This window comes from Odontesthes bonariensis, chromosome 3 (assembly GCF_027942865.1).
Source record: "Odontesthes bonariensis isolate fOdoBon6 chromosome 3, fOdoBon6.hap1, whole genome shotgun sequence".
NCBI classification, from domain to species: Eukaryota; Metazoa; Chordata; class Actinopteri; order Atheriniformes; family Atherinopsidae; genus Odontesthes; species Odontesthes bonariensis.
In genome coordinates this window covers 37801301-37821350 of record NC_134508.1, presented here as the reverse complement: position 1 = coordinate 37821350, position 20050 = coordinate 37801301, and the positions used below count along the sequence as shown (strand labels likewise).

Below are 20050 nucleotides of genomic sequence, written 5' to 3'. Positions count from 1 at the left end.
TGTTAAAATTCTTTAAAAGTTAAGGGAAAATAAAGTGAATATTGAAATTAAAGCAAACTGGATCAAAGACAAAGTGTGAAAACTGAGGACAACTGTGTGAAATTAGCATCTTTGAGCACTACAGAAGCAGCGAACTGTCCAGTAGGATTTGACACTCTTCACAACCAGCTGTCTCAAATTGTTGAAGCCATAAGAATGAATGAGTTGATGAATTACATTTTTTTAAAATAATACCTTTGATATATATTTTTATGATAAGTCTAATAATTATGTACAGTTTGAATGTGACTGTTGACAAATTGGGAAGTTGGACTTTAATTCAAAATGTTGTCAAATCGCTGAGGCAGCCAATCATGTAGTTTCCCTCCAGATGGTTGGTGACATCAGCCTCTGTCTCTGTTAGAGCACACGACCAACATCTGTCACAAGAACTCCTTTCAAAGTTCTTTTGTGGTGCACTGACCACATCATTCCAAGACGAAGTGTGGAAGACTTTCTGCTCAGAAGAACAAAATAAGTCAGAGAACATACCTTCTACAGCCTGACAGGGGCGTGTATAGTCTGAATTTATATATGAATATAGAAATAACATAGATACTTGATATCGTTCTCATTTGATTTGCAGCATTGATTGAAATGAATGATCTAAATACAAATAAAATAGAGAAATTTGATGAATGAAATAAACACTTTTTACATAAAATATATAAACTTGCACAAACAAATTTGTGGATAAAAGTTTTATTTGATTTCAAACCATTGCAAAAAATCATTCACAATACTAGCACAAATTCAAAGAGAGTGTGTGGTTGCATAAATGTGCTGGAATGTTGACCTTCTGCTCAGTAAAATTAATTGATCTCAGCATCAGGCAGCAGATCGTCTCTCTCTACAGAGTCGTCACTTCTCCAGTTTCCCACAGATCTCAGTGAGTTCTCTTTATCTCCCCCCAGTCCTCCACCTGTTCCCCTGAGATCTAACTATTGTCCCCTACTAGTGTGACCACTGAACATGTGGCAGGACAGACTTCTATTCTCTCTTGCTCTGCGCTCTGATTGGTTAAAACTGTGGGAAACTTCAATGAGACCAAGACCCACGCATTCATATGGAGATGTGGGACTATAAGTAGGAGGGATGAAGCCAGCAGAGATCAGATTCTCTACAGAGACCTCTACAGCACAGAGATCCAACCATGGCACCTACAATCACTGCAGCAATGACCAACTCTCAGCAGCATCTGACTCTGAACCACAAGGTAAATATGAGATTCATGAAGAATCATTCATCAATATTAATAGATTGTTTTTATTGACACCAACACTACCCTGCTGAATATGTTTATTAATGACTTTGTTGTTGTTTCTGCAGCTCAGAAAGCCGCTGGTGGAGAAGTTACGCAGAGAGCGAATCAACAGCAGCATTGAGCAGCTCAAGTCTCTCCTGGGTCCAGAGTTCTTCAAACAGCAGTCAGACTCCAAGCTGGAGAAAGCAGACATCCTGGAGATGACCGTTTGCTTCCTGAGACGGCTGCAGCAGCAGCATCAAGCTGTGGACTCAGCAGCTGTTGATCAGGGCTACTCCAGCTGTGTCCAACAGATGAGTCACTTCCTGTCAAAGGAGGATGAGGAGACACAGTCCCAGAGAAGACTGCTGACCCACTTCAACAAGCTGCAGTCTTCTTCTGATAAGAACCAGAGAGAGGCTGACTTCTCTCCTCTGAGCTCCACAGTCCAGACCAGCATCACCAAAGAGAAGAGTCCAGACAACAGCGCCCCCTGGAGGCCGTGGTAGACACTCACAGACTGAAGTTACTACCAGAAAACCTGAAAAGACCATATTGGTCAAAGATAACATGACTGAATGTTTAACAGGTTTTCGTTGGACTAATGTTTCTGTTTGTACAGAAGACTTTATTTTGTGATTTTTGTTCACAACATGACGTTTCCTAAGGAAATGACAACAACTATATCTTTCAAGTTAAGAAAGAAAACATTTTGTCATGAGACTGACAAGTTATAACGACCATGTTGTTCAAAGAATATATGACTGAATTTTTAAAATTTTCTCTGGACTGATATTTCTGTTTGTACAGAAGACTTGATGCTGTGAGGTTTTTTTCACAACATGACATTTCCTGAGGAAATGACAACAATATCATTCAAGTTAAGAAAGAAAACATTTTGTCATGAGACAGAAAAGTTACAAAGATATCGGGCAAAGATATGGACTACATTTTCTGATTATACAGAAGGTTGTATTTTATGTTTAGTTTATTTACAACATGGTATTTTCTGAGGAAATGTCACAAACAATAACTTATAAGTAAAGAAAGAAAAGATCTTGTCACGAGACTGACAAGTTATAAAGACCATATTGGTCAGAGATGCAACAAAACAAACAAAAAAATGCAACATTATCTTTCATATTGAGGAAGAACCTTCGTCATTCTTGATATATACATGAAATCAAAAGGAAGCATTCTTCATCTAAAACGATATGTCATCCTTGTTACTTTTTTGGTTTTATCATTTTGATAAAACATATTTAATTGTTCTTTGGCTGGACATTTTTTTGAACTATTGTTTTTTTTTTTAATCTATAATGACTCTGTATCGATCTATTATCAGATCTAAAAGTTGTTTTTGTAAAAATTATTCCTAAAAGGAGAGCTCATCAGCATAATAATCAGCATGCCTTGACTGTAAAGACAGTCAACTTTTATTTTGAAAGAAAATGTTTTGAGTTCACTTGTTATGACCCTGCTCACATCACTGTGTGATGATGTTAACATGATCTGTTTCAGGGTCAGTTTATTTTCTTTACTTTTGTTCTAAAGTTCAGATTGTGCTCATTTGGAAAGGTTTAATGTGAAACAGAATGATGATTCATGTCATGATGTTTGTGTCTTGTTGAGATTTTACGTGGTTAATGTTGTGACGTATCATCACATGTCTGGGACTGCATTTTGAGTTTTTATTCTTTTACTGAGTTTGTTTGAAATAAACAAAAATGTAAAATATTCAACTGTATTTGTCTTTGTATTTTTTTCATCTTAAAGCACACACATTATGGGTCATATGATGCAGAATGAGACCCACAAAAGAAATATAACATTACTTCACTCGCCTTCATTCACCTGTTTGAAAACAGCTGGATGAAACTGGTGGAATTGCTATATTTCCACATTGTTTTCTATAATTGGATGCGGTCGCGCCATGTTAATCACATCATTTCACTGCATTCCTGTCCTCTGTGGTGGACATGTTACATCTGCATGGTGCAATTTTTGTTTCTGAAACCGAAAAGGTGAAGAAATCCTGTGTTTGTTTCCAGTAAATTGCCGGTATTCTTCCAAAGAATTAGAGAAATGATTATTATCCAATAGTGTGATAGCAGCCTTAAATAAAGAGACAATTAAATTGTTGTAACTAGTGTTTTTGTTAAATTAGTGTTGCAGTTTTTTTCTTTTCTTGTAACCATTTACAAGTTGTAAATCTGACGAAATCATACACTTTCACTTTCATGTGCCAAACATTAATCACATTAAAGAACTGAATCTCACAGAACTGATTTAGAGCAAACTTCCCGACCATTAAAGTCTCACAAAAATGACTTTCAGTGTATTTCATTATCTGTTTGTGATAAACTTTTAAAATATGTGGATGACTCCAGGAATTCTTTTAACACATATTCAAAGGAATAGCCTACTTGGAGAGCTTTTCTCTTAGAAATTGGACAAGAATAAAAAAAATACAAAATTAAATGATCAGTGCATGTGCTGACTTGATAAAATTTATTAAAAAAACACCAGCACCCGACTATTGTCCAGAAGGACCTGGTAAACCTGATAAAACAGCTGCTATAACCTCCCCTTCTCACTTGAAGGAGCACGGGAAATTTGAGCCATCTAATGAAATAAATCTTTCATGTTGAGCAGATCTTTAAACCCTCTGCACATCAATACTTGAAAAGTTGAAATTGATATGGTATAATTAGTGATGACTGATGTAATTTGACTGTATTTCAAGATTTTATCAGACGTTTTATATGACCATTCATGTAGTTTCCCTGAAGATGGTCGAGAGCAAAAGAGGGATAATAAACGCGGCCCTATGTAAGTAACAAATGGATTGCAATAATAATACATTAATTACCCTATATCTGCATAAAAGTCCTGTAACTCTTTTCTTCACTTGTAATTATTAACAGCCAGTTACAATTTTTGTACAGAATATTTTCTGTATACGGTTCCAACATCCCCATTTTACTCTTATACGGGCTGGTCATCAACTTTCTGGTTTGATTAATCTAAACCCGCACTCTTAATTGCCCATCATTATATTGCTATGTTCCTGAATAAATTCTCGACAAGTCTTTAGTCTAGAATCAATGAAATCAATGAAATGTACCAACTTATAGAAGCAAATGCCAGTTCAAGTTTATTTGCATCAACTGCATCGCAAATAAACCCAGCAGCTGAATGTTTTAAAGAAGGATTTGGCACACTGGAAAGAACTGCCTCAGCCTCCCCTTCTTGACAATATATATGAAATTCGAACCACCTGAAGAAAGAAAGGATTCATGATGACTGACTATTTAAATCCTCAGCAACTGCGAACTGAGGAGGAAGCCACTCTTGTGTGATAGTTAACAAAGGTTTTGATAATGGTTATAGTCCTAAATACGATCAAACATTTGAGGCAGCCAATCATGTGGTTTCCCTCCAGATGGTTGGTGACGTCAGGCTCTGCCTCTGTTCACGACCAATGTCCATCACAAAAGTTCCTTTCAAAGTTCTTTTGTAGTGAACTGACCACATCATTCAAAGACTGAGTGTGGGAAACTGAGAGCAACTTTCTGCTCACCAGTACAAACCAGAAGACAAAGAACACACCTGCTGCATCTGCCCTCCAGGAAAACTTTGAGGAGTTTCAGCTTTAATATATTCCAGCAAAACTTTAGTTACACTGGTTCTGTGACAAAGTCATTGTTATTTAAAAAGAAATGACTACACCAAAACCCTGATTACAATGCACTGAGAATGTTTAAACTTTGATTTACAAGTACAGTTTTTGACTCCACTTAAGTCACTCTTCTACGGAGCCCGGTGGAGATCAAACAATATCTTTTTCAGGGGGTTTCAAGAAAGCGTTCTCTCACTTTTCAAAGTGTGCCCTCGCTTTATTAAATCGTGCGCTCGTCTAAATAAAGCGTGCGCGCGTATACATAAACCGTGCGCTCGTCTTACTAAAACCGTGCGCTCACTGCCCCTCAGTCGTGCCCACATTATATACCTTGTGAGCACAATAAACAAAAGTGTGCCCACGATCTGTAAGACGTGCCCACGACATTCTGTATGGCAACAATAAATCCAAATTGCTTGAAACGTTCGCACGTTGTATTAATTGTGGCCACGAAATCTGTTACCATTACAGTGTGAGCATCTCACCTTTTTAATCTATTTGGAAGTTGCTTGGAATGGAACAGTAAGTGCATTGTGCTATGGCGAATGTATGCCTAAGCAAGTATTATGGGACGAACAGTGTCCCTTAATGTAATGTATAATTCAAGTGCTTGGTCTGGACTGTTTGTCAACTGTAACCCTCGTTCTTGCATTATGCCTGTGCAAAAATCAAATACATCGATGTCGCATGGTATGGAGTCGAGGAAGGTGCATTTCCTCTTGCAGACGGTCAGATTGGCTTCATCGAGAGGAAAGAGATGATCTTCAGCCCCCCACAGATGCGGAGCCAGGTGCATTATATCCGGTATTCCAGCCGGAACACCTGGGTTTCTGGACGGACGGATGCGATGTGCATTCCGTGTGTCTTGGATGCTGTTCAATTCATCCTGGGGAAAAAATTAACGAATGCAAATAAATATTTTAGGATTTTCTTTTGGCTACAGCCCTGACTTGGGCGCCTTACAAGGCAGCCTTGAGAACAGGTGAGGGTGTGTGAAGTACTTTGAGTCAACTAGGCTCATGATGATGCCATGACTGGACGCCAAGGTTGAAAGAATATTCTTGTATTCCATACCTAGCCCATGGTAAACCCTGATTAAGTCCATTTCAAAATGGTGAAGAATCATATCCTGCTGGTAAATTTGGCTCATGATGTTATGAGAGTGTGGAATCGTGGCCACGCTTTGCTTACTTGTGCCCATTTTAATTAGGCTATACATTTCTTAAATAACGTTAACACGTTTTGTGAATCATGACCACGCTTTAGTAAATTGTGGTCACGAGGTATATAACTTTGTTACTACAACGAGAGCACGAAACTACTAAATCGAGCGTTGTATTTCAACGAGAGCACGTTTTGGTTAAATGAGAGCGCACTTTGCAAAGTGAAGACACGTTTCAGTAAATTGTGCTCACGAGGGATATAACGTGAGTACGACTGTATTACAGCGAGTACACGACATTAGTAATTCGAGCGCACGATTTAGGTAAACGTGCGCTTGCTATATTTTAAGGAGAGCACGGTTTGGTTAAATGAGAGCGCGCTTTTTAAAACGGGTGCACGCTTTCTCGACACCCCAATATATTTCACCTTAAGACTCAAGGGGCTCCGTACAACTAAGATTTTTTTATTAACATCATTTCTGTCTATCTATACCTGTATTACAATGACAAATAATCCATTCATGTCCATCCAACCATCGATCATCTGCCGCTTCTCTGGGGATCAGGTCGCAGGGGCAGCATGTCTGTTTTAGCATATTCCTCACATACATAACTGAGAGATGCAATATCTCTCAATATTTCAATGACAACATCAGCATTCTGACATGAAGAACAAGTGTGTTTTCCTGAAATGAACAGAATCATTTCAGACAATATCTCAAAATAGCACATTAAAATGGACTGTGATCAATTCTCGTTCTGTATGTCATGGTATTCATATGCAGAGGTTTAATGTTATTGCTCAAATTTGCTCATGGATATATTTTTGGGATGTCTATTTAAGCATCAAAGAGCACTTATTACAAATTTCTGATCAAGTCTCGGTTTTGGGCAATGGAATGCCAAAACTTTACAGCCGAGGGGAGACACACTTATATTGATCCTCCAGTGACAGGTCAGAGTGTGGGACAATTTTTAGAGACACCAATTAACCTAACATGCATGTTTTTGGACTGTGAGAGGAAGCCGGAGAGAACCCACGCATACACGGGGAGAACATGCAAACTGAATTAAAAAATTCTCCTGCTTATTCAAAGACAACCGTGTTTTAACTTGGTATTCACTAATCACTCTGTGAACGGACAAAGTGTGTGAAAGCTCTTGAGAAATGGGTCATATTTGAGTGTAATTAGCACCTTTAACCACTGCAGCAGCAGACTGTTGTCCGGAGGGATTTGGCACACTTAACAACCAGCTGTCTCAGGCCCTTCATGAAGCTGGAATGTTGAACACGTAGATAGTGTGAATTTTATCCGGCCCAGTTTGATTGATAAAAGGAGATTAGGGATTGCTCACATTTGAGTGTATTTCAAGATTTGATCAGACTTTTGAGTCAACCGATAAGGTTATATCCCTCCAGATGGGTGGTGACGTCAGGCTCCGTCTCTGTCAGAGCACACGACGAACGTCTGTCACAAAAGCTCCTTTCAAAGTCCTTTTGTAGTGCACTGACCACATCATTCAAAGGAGTGTGGGAAACTGAGAGCAACTTTCTGCTCACAGCAACTACAAACCACAAGACAGGACACACCCACTATGTCCGGACAAAAAGACCGTGTTAAATTTTAATAAAAATTATAAGAGAGACTTCATTCTGTTATGAAGCAATGATGAAAGAAAAACTGGTATGATTTTGAAACAAAATTTTGAATTATGGAAATTACACGTGTGTATTCTTTTGACTACAAACCTGCGTCTGAGTGTGAGATGAGCACAAATAATAAAAAAAGTTACCGAAGAAAACTTTGCGTCACTTTCATCAGTAAGTTTCATGAAGTGGTATTATTCATTGCATGACGCTCTGTATGAATACGATTAGTGAGATTTAGAAAACGTCTGTCAACATTTGCTGCTAAACTTAATCATGAACAGCATTGGATGTGGCTGTTTGTAGATAAAAATTGAGCCTAAACAATTCTCCTCTGCAAAGAGGAATGACAGCATAATGTATAATGATGCACACTTCCATTGTTCTTCCAGTGAAAGCAGTGAAAGGGCAGAGTGTGGGAAAGCAGAGGAACCTCACTCTCAGAGCCGCTGTGGGACAATAGATCCAGACCTTTGACCCGAAGAGAAGCATGTTAACAGTGAGCCTGAAATTCACAATGAAACACAGACTTTGGTCAATTCATACATTTATTTATTTCAAGTGATAGGATTCATGTTAAGCTGTTTGCTTATTGTCTGAGAATTGTGCAGGACTTGGAAGTTCCTTGAAAAAGTTTTTTCAGAAATGTAAAATTTGCAAACATATTATTCATTAGGTGTCACATTAAGCTGGTTGATATCATTGACACTTCAAGATTCCTGCTAAAATTCCTTGAAACTGAACACTAAGAAAGAGAAAATGTTAAATATTGATGCAGCACAGCTAAGACTCCAACCAGGTATCACATATAGTCATAAAGCATAGAGTTTAATCTGTAGTTACACTATAAGTTTGTCCAAACGTTTCAGTGACAGCTTATTTTGGCTCGTTGTCATTACATACAGTTTTCTTTGATAAGGTGTAAACTGCAAAAACAAAGAAACTTGTAGCCTTTATGTATTAAAGTAATAATCTCAAAATATCCATCTGGCTGTAGAAACGTATCTCAATAACATTAAATGGACAGAGTGTGGGAATGCTTTTGAGATCAGAGTTTAGTCCTATCAGCACCATCAACCCCACCAGCAGTCGACTTTTCTCTACAGGGATTTGGCACGTGCCAAAAAGCAGCTGCCTCATCCTCCCTCCCTCACATATGCAGCTGGAGTTTAGAGTCAGTTTCTGGTTCAAACATACAGTTTGGATTGGATGGTCATATGTCACCTCATCAGAAGAACATTTCCAAACTATACAAATGGTGTTTTCTTCCTTTCATGTTTCTTTTTATCAGAATATGTTTATAAAATATCTAAAACTCATTCACAAAAGATCCACTGAAGTCCAGTTTTGGTTCAATGACCAGAGATATCTGGGAGCTATTGTGAGAAACTGGTTCCACCTTCTATGTCAGCATGTTAGTAACAGAACGAATGTGGGCCAAATATCTTTAATAAAGAATGTTTTAATTGGCATGAGAGTTAAAATCTAACATTTTCAAAATGAAAACTCAAATCAATGAGTTTAAAAGGTACTTTATTGTGGTTCAAATGACACATTCTATTAAATATAAAATATCAGTCTTAACTCCTGCTTTTATACTGTTGATTTTATCAGATGTAAGATCCATTTTTATTCTCACACGTGTTGAATGGCGTGTGTTCAGTGAGAGTGATTCAGCATCAGGCAGCAGATCGTCTCTCTCTACAGAGTCGTCACTTCTCCAGTTTCCCACAGATCTCAGTGAGTTCTCTTTATCTCACCCCAGTCCTCCACCTGTTCCCCTGAGATCTAACTATTGTCCTTTACTAGTATGACCACTGAACATGTGGCAGGACAGACTTCTATTCTCTCTTGCTCTGCGCTCTGATTGGTTAAAACTGTGGGAAACTTCAATGAGACCAAGACCCACGCATTCATATGGAGATGTGGGACTATAAGTAGGAGGGATGAAGCCAGCAGAGATCAGATTCTCTACAGAGACCTCTACAGCACAGAGATCCAACCATGGCACCTACAATCACTGCAGCAATGACCAACTCTCAGCAGCATCTGACTCTGAACCACAAGGTAAATATGAGATTCATGAAGAGTCAGTCATCAATATTGATAGATTGTTTTTTATTGACACCAACACTACCCTGCTGAATATGTTTATTAATGACTTTGTTGTTGTTTCTGCAGCTCAGAAAGCCGCTGGTGGAGAAGTTACGCAGAGAGCGAATCAACAGCAGCATTGAGCAGCTCAAGTCTCTCCTGGGTCCAGAGTTCTTCAAACAGCAGTCAGACTCCAAGCTGGAGAAAGCAGACATCCTGGAGATGACCGTTTGCTTCCTGAGACGGCTGCAGCAGCAGCATCAAGCTGTGCACTCAGCAGCTGTTGATCAGGGCTACTCCAGCTGTGTCCAACAGATGAGTCACTTCCTGTCAAAGGAGGATGAGGAGACACAGTCCCAGAGAAGACTGCTGACCCACTTCAACAAGCTGCAGTCTTCTTCTGATAAGAACCGGAGAGAGGCTGACTTCTCTCCTCTGAGCTCCACAGTCCAGACCAGCATCACCAAAGAGAAGAGTCCAGACAACAGCGCCCCCTGGAGGCCGTGGTAGACACTCACAGACTGAAGTTACTACCAGAAAACCTGAGAAGACCATATTGGTCAAAGATAACATGACTGAATGTTTAACAGGTTTTCGTTGGACTAATGTTTCTGTTTGTACAGAAGACTTTATTTTTTGATTTTTGTTCACAACATGACGTTTCCTAAGGAAATGACAACAACTATATCTTTCAGTGTTAAGAAAGAAAACATTTTGTCATGAGACTGACAAGTTATAACGACCATGTTGGTCAGAGATTATTGGAACTAATTTCTATGAAAGGTTAAGGACTCATTCATCTCTATGTACAGAGAGTTGGTTCATTTACTATGAATTCACAATTTTGTGTAAGAACCAACTCCTGAAGAGGCATCAGACAATGAAAGAGCCTTCATTATCCTTGATGTGCAAGGAAATCAAAAGTAAAGAAAACAGGTGTTTTACTATGATTGTATGTAAACGTGTGAGCCACATGATGTGGTGATATATGATGATAGGAAGTTTGTTACTTCTTTGGTTTTATCATTTTGATCATTTAATTGTCCTTTGGCCGGACATTTTTCCTGAACTGTTGTTATTTTAATCTCTGATTCACTATTGATCTATTATCTGATCTAAATATCTTTCATTACTTTTATCTAAAAGTTAAGCTTATCAGCATGATTCTGGACTGAGTCTGGACTGTGAAGGCAGTGAACTCTTATTTTGAAAGAAAATATTTTGAGTTCACTTATAATGACCCTGCTCACATCACTGTGTGATGATCTGAACATGATCTGTTCCAGGGTCAGTTTCTTTTCTTTCTCTTTGTTATAAAGTGCAGATTGTACTCATTTGAAAATGTTTAATGTAAAACAGAATGATGATTCATGTCATGATGTTTGTGTCTTTTGTAAAGACGAATCTTCCTCCACTCTCTTTGAGTAAAGTGTCTTGGAGATTTGACCAAGTTAATGTTGTGATGTATCATCACATGTTTGTGACTCCATTTGGAGTTTTTATTGTTTTTACTGAGTTTGTTTGAAATAAACAACAACACAATCCAATCAGCTGCATATGTGTTTGTCTGCTTCTTCTTGTAATGCACAGTTATGATGAAATGATAATTGTCAGATCCATTATTTATTAATTCATGTCCTTTCTGACAGAGTTGGTGCTTTTTTATCACTGCATGTGTAACAGGTCCCTGATCTGAAGCCTGTCGCCAAATTAAGTTTTGGTTCTGTAAAGAAGAGGAAAATAACGAGACAGACAACAGGAAGCGTGCTTCCTTCTTTCTCTCTTTCTGTCTGAGGAGAAAAGCTGGCTGTTGCTTCACAACCCTTTCATTCAGGAGCTGAGGCCCTCTTGTGGTATAAAATAAAAATTGGGTCTTGAGCCAAGTTGACCTACTTTTACATAAAACCTTAATTTCAACTTACAAGGAGAAATCGTCTTCACACAAAACAAGTGAAAGAAACACATAACATAATGTGACCAAACATTAATGTGTGTGACACAGGGTGGGAAACTGGAGCACTATTCCTTCTGTTCAATAACTGTTTACTTTAAAAAAGGTTTGCGTCACTTTACAGACAGACATTTTACTAGATATTTTTAAATCCAGGTTCAAAACATTTCTTTTCTCATGTGTCTATGCATGAAATCTGCACGGTATCTTTTAACTTATCTACACTGTTGCTTGTTTTTAAATTGATTTAAATTTTTTTATTTGTTTCTCTTTATATTCTTTTATGTATTGTTAATGCTTCCCTGCTTCAATGCTTTTATTTTATGTAAAGCACTTTGAATTGTTTGTACATAAAATGTGCTATACAAATAAATTTGATTTAATTTGATTTGATTTGAATTCTGTCAAATTGTGTCATTTTACTTGGTACATTTAATTTAAACCTTGTATAGTCTGTATTGATCATCATGCTTGTTTAAAACCAATTTCTTAAACTGTCTGTTTGAAACAGGTCTCTCTGAGAACTAGACTCAGCGACTCAATGGTATTACCTGCATAAATAAAAGTCAATAAGTAAATAAATAAAAATGCAGAGTCAAAACGAGCCATCATAATGAGTTAGAATATTTTTTTGTGTGTGTAACAATATTTTTTTAAATTTACTCAGTTTTTCCTGTGGAACGTGAAACCTTTCAGTGATGTCATTAAGCCTTTTAAAGACGGGATCTCACTGCATTCATGTCTTCTGCAGTGAACATGTTGTATCTGCAATGTGCAATTTTGGTTTAGAAAACCTAAAAGGCGAGGAGTTTCTATATTTATTTCAAATGAATTGCCAATATTTTTCCAAACAATTGGATGTATAATAAAAGGATCAATAGCCAATAGTCTAATAGCAGCCTGAAATAGGGAGATAATAGTTAATTGAAGAAGTTGTATGACTGAACATTAAAATCTGACAATAGAAGAGTTCTAATACCACTAAGACATATGGGGATATCTGACATGATTACAGTTGTAGAAAACAGGTTCACTTCAAATCATCATCTGTTTATGATAAACTTTCAAAATATGGGCGACAGCCTGAATTCTTTTCACACATTTCCAAAAGAAATCTTGAGGAGCTTTTTTCTCAGAAATGAATAAAACCATGAAAAAGATCAGGTTAATGGTCATTGCATGTGCTTACTTAAGACAGAATCTGCCACACTCTCAATGGTAGAAAGAGTGTGAGAAAGTTCTGAAGAAGAGAGTCACAGTTCAAGTTCATTTGCATTTTAAAAAGCACCAGCACCCGACTATTGTCCAGAAGGGGCTGGCACACTTGATGAAACAGCTGCTTTAACCTCCCTTCTCACTTGAAGGGGCATGGGAAATTTGAGCCAACTTATCAAAGATATGCTTCATGTTGAGCAGATCTTTAAACCTCTGCACATCAATCCTGGAAAAGTTTAAAGTCAGAATGCTGAATTTCAAATGTGTGATGGAGTTGTGAGCCTTTGTAATTTATCTCAGAATGAGATCCCTTATCCTCTCAATTAATTCCTCCAGTGTTTGAAAAAAAGTGACGATTGTCAAACTTATCACAGAATCTAACTGTGTAGCGATAACTTACCTAAGCACTGCAAACGTTGGGCACGTCCATCAGTATGTTTCATAAAGGGGTTTAATTGATTGCACGGCACTCTGTATGAATGAAATCAATCAGATTCAGAGAACTTATAATCATTTTTGATGCCACATGATATCATGAGCAGCCTCAATTTGTGGCTGTTTGTAAATGAAAATTAAAATTAAAAACATTTCTCTCTTTAAAGAGGCATGACACTATGATGTATAATGAGGCACACTTCTATTGTGAAAACAATGAAAAGGAGTGTGGGAAAGCAGAGGAAGCTCATTCTCAGAGCCGCTGTGGGACAATAGATCCAGACCTTTGACCTGAAGAGAAGCATGTTAACAGTGAGCCTAAAGATCACAGTGAAAAATCCAGACTTTGGTCAATTCCCAGATTTAAGCTCATATTTCAAATGATAGAAATCATGCTAAGTTTTTTTTTTCCTTACTGAAGGTTTTTCAGAAATATAAAATGTAAAATGCAAACTTATTATTCATTAGGTGTCACATTAAGCTGGTTGATATCATTGACACTTCAAGATTCCTGTTAAAATTCCTTAAAACTGAATACTAAGAAAGAGAAAATGTTAAATAATGATGCAGCACAGCTAAGACTCCAACCAGGTATCACATATAGTCATAAAGCATAGAGTTTAATCTGTAGTTACACTATAAGTTTGTCCAAACGTTTCAGTGACAGCTTATTTTGGCTCGTTGTCATTACATACAGTTTTCTTTGATAAGGTGTAAACTGCAAAAACAAAGAAACTTGTAGCCTTTATGTATTAAAGTAATAATCTCAAATTATCCATCTGGCTGTAGAAACGTGTCTTAATGACATTTAATGGACAGAGTGTGGGAATGCTTTTGAGATCAGAGTTTAGTCCTATTAGCACCATCAACCCCACCAGCAGTCGACTTTTCTCTACAGGGATTTGGCACGTGCCAAAAAGCAGCTGCCTCATCCTCCCTCCCTCACATATGCAGCTGGAGTTTAGAGTCAGTTTCTGGTTCACACATACAGTTTGGATTGGATGGTCATATGTCACCTCATCAGAAGAACATTTCCAAACTATACAAATGTGTTTTCTTCCTTTCATGTTTCTTTTTATCAGAATATGTTTATAAAATATCTAAAACTCATTCACAAAAGATCCACTGAAGTCCAGTTTTGGTTCAATGACCAGAGATATCTGGGAACTATTGTGAGAAACTGGTTCCACCTTCTATGTAAGTATATTGGTAACAGAACGAATGTGGGCCAAATATCTTTCATGAAAAATGTTTTAATTGGCATGAGAGTTAAAATTTAAAGTTTTTCGAAATGAAAACTAAAATCAATGAGTTCAAAAGGTACTTTATTTAAATTGTGGTTCAAATGACGCATTCTAGCAAAAATAAAATATAAGTCTTAACTCCTGCTTGATACTGTTGATTTTATCAGATGTAAGATCCATTTTTATTCTCACACGTGTTGAATGGCGTGTGTTCAGTGAGAGTGATTCAGCATCACGCAGCAGATCGTCTCTCTCTACAGAGTCGTCACTTCTCCAGTTTCCCACAGATCTCAGTGAGTTCTCTTTATCTCCCCCCAGTCCTCCACCTGTTCCCCTCAGATCTAACTATTGTCCTTTACTAGTATGACCACTGAACATGTGGCAGGACAGACTTCTATTCTCTCTTGCTCTGCGCTCTGATTGGTTAAGACTGTGGGAAACTTCAACCAGACCAAGACCCACGCATTCATATGGAGATGTGGGACTATAAGTAGGAGGGATGAAGCCAGCAGAGATCAGATTCTCTACAGAGACCTCTACAGCACAGAGATCCAACCATGGCACCTACAATCACTGCAGCAATGACCAACTCTCAGCAGCATCTGACTCTGAACCACAAGGTAAATATGAGATTCATGAAGAGTCAGTCATCAATATTGATAGATTGTTTTTTATTGACACCAACACTACCCTGCTGAATATGTTTATTAATGACTTTATTGTTGTTTCTGCAGCTCAGAAAGCCGCTGGTGGAGAAGTTACGCAGAGAGCGAATCAACAGCAGCATTGAGCAGCTCAAGTCTCTCCTGGGTTCAGAGTTCTTCAAACAGCAGTCAGACTCCAAGCTGGAGAAAGCAGACATCCTGGAGATGACCGTTTGCTTCCTGAGACGACTGCAGCTGCAGCATCAAGCTGTGCACTCAGCAGCTGTTGATCAGGGCTACTCCAGCTGTGTCCAACAGATGAGTCACTTCCTGTCAAAGGAGGATGAGGAGACACAGTCCCAGAGAAGACTGCTGACCCACTTCAACAAGCTGCAGTCTTCTTCTGATAAGAACCGGAGAGAGGCTGACTTCTCTCCTCTGAGCTCCACAGTCCAGACCAGCATCACCAAAGAGAAGAGTCCAGACAACAGCGCCCCCTGGAGGCCATGGTAGACACTCACAGACTGAAGTTACCACCAGAAAACCTGAGAAGACCATATTGGTCAAAGATAACATGACTGAATGTTTAACAGGTTTTCGTTGGACTAATGTTTCTGTTTGTACAGAAGACTTTATTTTGTTATTTTTGTTCACAACATGACGTTTCCTAAGGAAATGACAACAACTATATCTTTCAAGTTAAGAAAGAAAACATTTTGTCATGAGACTGACAAGTTATAACGACCATGTTGGTCAGAGATTATTGGAACTAATTTCTATGAAAGGTTAAGGACTCATTCATCTCTATGTACAGAGAGTTGGTTCATTTACTATGAATTCACAGTTTTGTGTAAGAACCAACTCCTGAAGAGGCATCAGACAATGAAAGAGCCTTCATTATCCTTGATGTGCAAGGAAATCAAAAGTAAAGAAAACAGGTGTTTTACTATGATTGTATGTAAACGTGTGAGCCACATGATGTGGTGATATATGATGATAGGAAGTTTGTTACTTCTTTGGTTTTATCATTTTGATCATTTAATTGTCCTTTGGCCGGACATTTTTCCTGAACTGTTGTTATTTTAATCTCTGATTCACTATTGATCTATTATCTGATCTAAATATCTTTCATTACTTTTATCTAAAAGTTAAGCTTATCAGCATGATTCTGGACTGAGTCTGGACTGTGAAGGCAGTGAACTCTTATTTTGAAAGAAAATATTTTGAGTTGACTTATTATGACCCTGCTCACATCACTGTGTGATGATCTGAACATGATCTGTTCCAGGGTCAGTTTCTTTTCTTTCCCTTTGTTATAAAGTGCAGATTGTACTCATTTGAAAATGTTTAATGTAAAACAGAATGATGATTCATGTCATGATGTTTGTGTCTTTTGTAAAGACGAATCTTCCTCCACTCTCTTTGAGTAAAGTGTCTTGGAGATTTGACCAAGTTAATGTTGTGATGTATCATCACATGTTTGTGACTCCATTTGGAGTTTTTATTGTTTTTACTGAGTTTGTTTGAAATAAACAACAACACAATCCAATCAGCTGCATATGTGTTTGTCTGCTTCTTCTTGTAATGCACAGTTATGATGAAATGATAATTGTCAGATCCATTATTTATTAATTCATGTCCTTTCTGACAGAGTCGGTGCTTTTTTATCACTGCATGTGTAACAGGTCCCTGATCTGAAGCCTGTCGCCAAATTAAGTTTTGGTTCTGTAAAGAAGAGGAAAATAACGAGACAGACAACAGGAAGCGTGCTTCCTTCTTTCTCTCTTTCTGTCTGAGGAGAAGAGCTGGCTGTTGCTTCACAACCCTTTCATTCAGGAGCTGAGGCCCTCTTGTGGTATAAAATAAAAATTGGGTCTTGAGCCAAGTTAACCTACTTTTACATAAAACCTTAAATTCAACTTACAAGGAGAAATCGTCTTCACACAAAACAAGTGAAAGAAACACATAACATAATGTGACCAAACATTAATGTGTGTGACACAGGGTGGGAAACTGGAGCACTATTCCTTCTGTTCAATAACTGTTTACTTTAAAAAAGGTTTAAATTGTGTCATTTTACTTGGTACATTTAATTTAAACCTTGTATAGTCTGTATTGATCATCATGCTTGTTTAAAACCAATTTCTTAAACTGTCTGTTTGAAACAGGTCTCTCTGAGAACTAGACTCAGCGACTCAATGGTATTACCTGCATAAATAAAAGTCAATAAGTAAATAAATAAAAATGCAGAGTCAAAACGAGCCATCATAATGAGTTAGAATATTTTTTTGTGTGTGTAACAATATTTTTTAAAATTTACTCAGCTTGTCCTGTGGAACGTGAAACCTTTCAGTGATGTCATTAAGCCTTTTAAAGACGGGATCTCACTGCATTCATGTCTTCTGCAGTGAACATGTTGTATCTGCAATGTGCAATTTTGGTTTAGAAAACCTAAAAGGCGAGGAGTTTCTATATTTATTTCAAATGAATTGCCAATATTTTTCCAAACAATTGGATGTATAATAAAAGGATCAATAGCCAATAGTCTAATAGCAGCCTGAAATAGGGAGATAATAGTTAATTGAAGAAGTTGTATGACTGACCATTAAAATCTGACAACAGAAGAGTTCTAATACCACTAAGACATATGGGGATATCTGACATGATTACAGTTGTAGAAAACAGGTTCACTTCAAATAATCATCTGTTTATGATAAACTTTCAAAATATGGGCGACAGCCTGAATTCTTTTCACACATTTCCAAAAGAAATCTTGAGGAGCTTTTTTCTCAGAAATGAATAAAACCATGAAAAAGATCAGGTTAATGGTCAGTGCATATGCTTACTTAAGACAGAATCTGCCACACTCTCAATGGTAGAAAGAGTGTGAGAAAGTTCTGAAGAAGAGAGTCACAGTTCAAGTTCATTTGCATTTTAAAAAGCACCAGCACCCGACTATTGTCCAGAAGGGGCTGGCACACTTGATGAAACAGCTGCTTTAACCTCCCTTCTCACTTGAAGGGGCATGGGAAATTTGAGCCAACTTATCAAAGATATGCTTCATGTTGAGCAGATCTTTAAACCTCTGCACATCAATCCTGGAAAAGTTTTAAGTCAGAAGACTGAATTTCAAATGTGTGATGGAGTCGTGAGCCTTTGTCATTCATCTCAGAATGAGATCCCTTATCCTCTCAATTAATTCCTCCAGTGTTTGAAAAAAAGTGACGATTGTCAAACGTATCACAGAATCTAACTGTGTATCGATAACTTACCTAAGCACTGCAAACGTTGGGCACGTCCATCAATATGTTTCATAAAGGGGTCTTATTGATTGCACGGCACTCTGTATGAAATCAATCAGATTCAGAGAACTTATAATCATTTTTGATGCCACATGATATCATGAGCAGCCTCAATTTGTGGCTGTTTGTAAATGAAAATTAAACTTAAAAACATTTCTCTCTTTAAAGAGGCATGACACTATGATGTATAATTAGGCACACTTCTATTGTGAAAACAATGAAAAGGATTGTGAGAAAGCAGAGGAAGCTCACTCTCAGAGCCGCTGTGGGACAATAGATCCAGACCTTTGACTTGAAGAGAAGCATGTTAACAGTGAGCCTAAAGATCACAGTGAGACTTTAGTCAATTCATAGATTTAAGCTCATATTTAAAATGATAGAAATAATGTTAAGTTTTTTCCCTTCCTGAAGGTTTTTCAGAAATATAAAATGTAAAATTTGCAAACATATTATTCATTAAGTGTCACATTAAGCTGGTTGATATCATTGACACTTCGATATTCCTGTTAAACTTCCTTGAAACTGAACACTAAGAAAGAGAAAATGTTAAATAATGATGCAGCACAGCTAAAATTCCAAACAGGTATCACATATAGTCATAAAGCATAGAGTTTAATCTGTAGTTACACTATAAGTTTGTCCAAACGTTTCAGTGACAGCTTATTTTGGCTCGTTGTCATTACATACAGTTTTCTTTGATAAGGTGTAAACTGCAAAAACAAAGAAACTTGTAGCCTTTATGTATTAAAGTAATAATCTCAAATTATCCATCTGGCTGTAGAAACGTGTCTCAATAACATTAAATGGACAGAGTGTGGGAATGCTTTTGAGATCAGAGTTTAGTCCTATTAGCACCATCAACCCCACCAGCAGTCGACTTTTCTCTACAGGGATTTGGCACGTGCCAAAAAGCAGCTGCCTCATCCTCCCTCCCTCACATATGCAGCTGGAGTTTAGAGTCAGTTTCTGGTTCAAACATACAGTTTGGATTGGATGGTCATATGTCACCTCATCAGAAGAACATTTCCAAACTATACAAATGGTGTTTTCTTCCTTTCATGTTTCTTTTTATCAGAATATGTTTATAAAATATCTAAAACTCATTCACAAAAGATCCACTGAAGTCTAGTTTTGGTTCAATGACCAGAGATATCTGGGAACTATTGTGAGAAACTGATTCCACATTCTATGTAAGTATGTTAGTAACAGAACGAATGTGGGCCAAATATCTTTCATAAAAAATGTTTTAATTGGCATGAGAGTTAAAATCTAAAGTTTTCTAAATGAAAACTCAAATCAATGAGTTCAAAAGGTACTTTATTTAAATTGTGGTTCAAATGACGCATTCTACTAAAAACAAATAATCTTAACTCCTGCTTTTATAATGTTG

The 20050-nt window shown here is 37.5% G+C and overlaps 3 pseudogenes; all 3 read left to right on the top strand.

The window, feature by feature from the left end:
- Positions 1 to 1134: 1134 nt before the first annotated feature.
- Positions 1135 to 2983, top strand: LOC142377924 (transcription factor HES-5-like; annotated as a pseudogene).
- Positions 2984 to 9721: 6738 nt separating this feature from the next.
- Positions 9722 to 11057, top strand: LOC142377923 (transcription factor HES-5-like; annotated as a pseudogene).
- A 4156-nt stretch (positions 11058 to 15213) lies between these two features.
- LOC142377922 (transcription factor HES-5-like) lies at positions 15214 to 16910 on the top strand (annotated as a pseudogene).
- Positions 16911 to 20050: the final 3140 nt, after the last annotated feature.